A 4,534-nucleotide genomic window follows, 5' to 3' on the forward strand; every position below is an offset into this window, starting at 1 on the left:
GTTTCAGTATAGTTCTGTTTCAGTACTGTCCTGTTTCAGTACTGTCCTGTTCCAGTACTGTCCTGTTTCAGTACTGTCCTGTTTCGTTCATTTTACATTTACATTTACGCCATTTAGCAGACACTCTTATCCAGAGCGACTTACAAAAGTGCTTTGTCATTTACTCATAGAATATATCCTAGTACAGTACAATAGGTTAGAATTAAACATACCAATGAACTAGAATACTGTAGAATACAGGGATGAATGCTGATACCTAGAAATGCAAAATACATAAGGTCTATCTTAAACAATGATAAATGCTATAAACAATAAGTGCTAGAGTTTGTTAAACAACATAAACAATGCCCTACAATAAGTACTAAATTAGTCAGTCAGTATAGGAGCAGGGTCAGATGCCCTTTAAATATTCTGCAAATAGATGGGTGTTCAGTTTGCGTTTGAAGACTGGAAGGGACTCTGCTGTTCGAACAGCACATGGGAGTTCATTCCACAATCTTGGAGCCAGGACATGAGACTTGAAGCAAGGTATTTCAAGCTGAGCTGTACTTGAGGTTTGAAGTACTCGAGGTACAGATTGGGCTTTGACCATTGACCTCATGTATGAAGGGGCTGGTCCATTTTTGGCTTTGTAGGCAAGCATCAAGGTTTTAAATCTCATGCATGCAGCCACTGGAAGCCAGTGAAGGGAGCGCAGCAGTGGACTAACATGTGTGAACTTCAGCAGATTGAAGACCAGTTGTGCTGCTGCATTCTGGATAAGTTGTAGAGGTTTGATGGCTCTTAGAGGAAGACCAGCACATAGCGAGTTGCAGTAGTTTAGCTTTGAGATCACAAGAGACTGCACAAGCACCTAGGCAGCTTCCTGTGAGAGAAAGGGCTGAATCCTTCATATGTTACAAAGGAGAAATCTGCAAGACCAGGTTAGATTTGAAACATGAGTTGAGAACGACAACTGGTTTTCCAAAGTTCTGCCCAGGCTATGGGCAGCTTCAGATGGTGATACCCGGGAGTTCTCGAAGGAAACTCTGAGGTCATGGTAAGGATAGGGAGTACCTGGGATGTACAGAAGCTCGGTTTTACTGGGGTTGAGCTTCAAGTGGTGGGCTGTCATCCATGACACGATGTCAGTCAAGCATGCTGAGATACGTCTGGAAACCTGCGTGTCAGAGGATAGAAATGAAAGAAATAATTGAGTGTCATTGGCATAGCAGTGGTAGGAGAAACCATGAGAAGATATTACATCACCAAGAGAATGAGTATACAAAGAGAAGAGAAGGGGGCCTAATACTGAGCCCTGTGGAACACCAGTGGAGAGTCTACACGGTTTGGATGTGGATCCTCTCTGTGTCACACCTGATATGACCATCTCTCCAGATAGGACTGAAACCATCTCCAAGCAGAGCCAGTTACACCAAGCCTGGAGAGAACAGAGAGAAGAATGTTGTGGCTCACTGTATCAAAAGCTTCTGAAAGGTATAGAAAAATCAAAACAGTTTGGCCACTTTAGCAGCAGGAAGTTTCTCCATCACTGCTATGGGAGCCATTTCTGTAGAATGTGCCGGTTTGTAGCCAGTCTGATTGGGATCATGCAGCTGGTTCTGAGTAAGGAAAAGAGACAATTGATGATAAACTGCTCGTTCAAGGGCTTTTGAGAGGAAAGAGAGAAGTGATACCGGTCTGTAGTTGGTAATGTTGGAGCCGTCAAGTGTGGCTTTCTGGAGGATTGAGGAGAAAAAGAAGTCAGAGAGTTGGCAGTTGGGGAATCCACATTGGTTAGAGGAGTGGGAACAGAAGAAAAGGCCTGGCAGATTGCTGCAACCTTCTCCTCAAAGAAGGTGATATAATCCTCTGGAGTAAGAGATGAGGTAGGAGGGGGAGGGGAGGATTAAGGAGAGAAGGAAAAATAGTGAAGAGCTTGCGTGGATCGGATGCTGATGATTAAATTTTTTCTCTGTATTAGGATGACTTTGCAGATGTTACTTGCTGTGAGAACTTGGAAAGGAGAGACTGGTATGAGCTGAGGTCTGAATCTAGGTGAGTTTTCCTCCACTGCTTCTCTGCAGTCCTTAGTTCTCTCTTGTTGCAGTGGAGTGTTTCTGTTAGCCAGGGGGTGGGTGGGGAGGACTTAGCAGGTCTAGAGGAGAGAGGGCACAGAAGATTCATTGATGAGGAGAGTGTAGAAATGAAAGAATGAGTAACTGTATCCAAAGAGAGAGAGGATAGAGAGTCAGGGTGAGGAAGGGTGGACAAAATAGTAGAAGTAAGGGAAGAGGGAGTTATGGACATTGCCCGCTTTGTGAGTCGGAGGAGAGTGGGTGAGGGTGAGGTGGAATGCTGTCAATAGCGGAAGGATATAGGAGGAATGCAGCTTGTCTGATGGAAGGTTGAAGTCTCCAAGGAGAATGAGTGGATTTCCTTCAATGGGGAATTGACTCAGGAGGATATCGAGCTCATCAATGAAGTGATCTAGGGAACCTGGAGGGCGGTAGATGACAATGATAAAAGGTTTGGTGGGGAAAGACACTGTAATGGCATGAAATTCAAAACAGGAGATGGAAAGAGTAGAGAAGGAAAGTGGAGTGAAACGCCACTCTGGAGACATTAGTAAACCTGTGCCACCACCCCTGCCGAGACGCCTCGGAGAATGAGTGAATGAAAAGGCAGAGGACAGGGCAGCCGGAGTCGCCGAGTTCTCAGGGGTGATCCATGTTTCTGTCAGAACCAGGAAGTGTAGGGAGTGGAGGGATGCCAGTGCTGAGATGAAGTCAGCCTTCTGGACCGCAGACTGGCAGTGCCAGAGCCCTCCTGCCACCATCTGTGATGGTGCCGAACGTTGGGAGTAAGTGAGGTCACTGAGATTGTGATGTCTATGATGATAGTGTCGAGATCTGTGGGATATGTGGACATGAATTGTGAAAAACATTTCACATGCTTGATTTGAGGATATATGAGATGAAAGATTGAGATAATGAGATTGAGATTGAGAAGATACTTAGATGAGTTCGTGAGGTCCGGTAGATGAGATGTAGATGAACTGATAGAGAGTGCAACAAAGCCTTCTCCAGGTGTTGATACAGACATATATGTCTGCAGCAGAGTAGTTCGAATTTAAGTCAGTTTAATAAGTGCTGAGCTGCCCCTCAATTCACACCTAAGGCGAATTAGTAATTACAGCTAACAAGCAACTAACAAGTAGGTTCAGACAACAAGCCTTGAATTTTATCAGAATCTAAGGCAAAAGTAAACTCAGAGCCTACATTAACCAAATTTGTCTTCTACGTGTAGCCATGTGAACATCAGGCCATGGTCTGGACTGTCTTTAGCCACAATGACATCTGTTCCTCTGCTGTCCATTAGATGGCTGACTTGTTCAACAAACCTTGAGCATCTCCAAGGCAGAGTGAGGGGTCCAGCCACAGACACAACACTCTCTCTCTCACACACACACTCACACACACACACACACACACACAAACACACACACACAAACGTATGCATACATACATATGCATGCATGCACACATACTCAAACACACCCACCCGCATGCACATACATGCCTGAATACACACACACAGACACACACACACACACACACACACACACACACACACACACACACACACACACACACACACACACACACTGTGGAAGGAGAGGGACAGCATGATGCTAATCTGCAGATTCTCTGCCTAAGAGAGTGGAGAGTTATCTGGAGGGAGCCTGGGACACTGCACATCCATGCAACACTAACATTTTCATATCCATATGAGCTGGACAAAAACATGTGAAAACCTACAGAAAGAGCACCTCACAGAGTGCACGCTGTCGGATGGTACTGGCCTCTGAATCGGCCCGTCGGATGGTACTGGTCACAGAATCGGACTTGTTGAGTCGATGCGCAGCACTTTGAGCTGTCATTTAAGCCTTTTCTCGTGGATCATGAAGAAAGGCTAGAAACCCCGCCCCTTCACGCCGCCCTTATGAATAAGTAAGTGTGGAGGCCATCCTCTACCCTTTCACTGTTCTCCCTAATGCCCAAGCTTTTAAGATGCAGATTGCGCCATGCATAAAACATCTCCCACTCAGCAGCCGTGATGAAAGATTGAAGAAATGCCATATGCTGAAAAAAAACATCCAGAGGAAGAAAGAGACAGAGAGTGAGAGAAACAAATAAAAGAGGGAATCAAAGCTGTTTTAACATTAAGCCAGGGATTCAAATAACTTCTGCTCTCTCATAACTGTCAATTATCTTAATTTGCTGTAGTGAAAAATGGCATTTTTTGTTGTTTTTCTGAAGAATTGTGCCAGCATGAGTGAGAAGTCTGCTATTTTGGAGTGTGCGTAGGCCCCGCCCACTGTTCAGAAAGGATTAAATCAATTATGCTGATTCTGTATTTACTCCTTGCATAGACAGAGTCGCTTGTAATTAGCTTATTGCTTTTGATGTGATGTAATTCAACGAGACCGCTGGAAGAAGGGGGGAAAAAGGAGAGAGAGAGGGAGCGAGAGAGAGAGAGAGAGAGAGAGAGA

The sequence above is a fragment of the Electrophorus electricus genome, chromosome 23 (assembly GCF_041902795.1).
Source record: "Electrophorus electricus isolate QZ-2024a chromosome 23, ASM4190279v1, whole genome shotgun sequence".
Classification (NCBI taxonomy): domain Eukaryota; kingdom Metazoa; phylum Chordata; class Actinopteri; order Gymnotiformes; family Gymnotidae; genus Electrophorus; species Electrophorus electricus.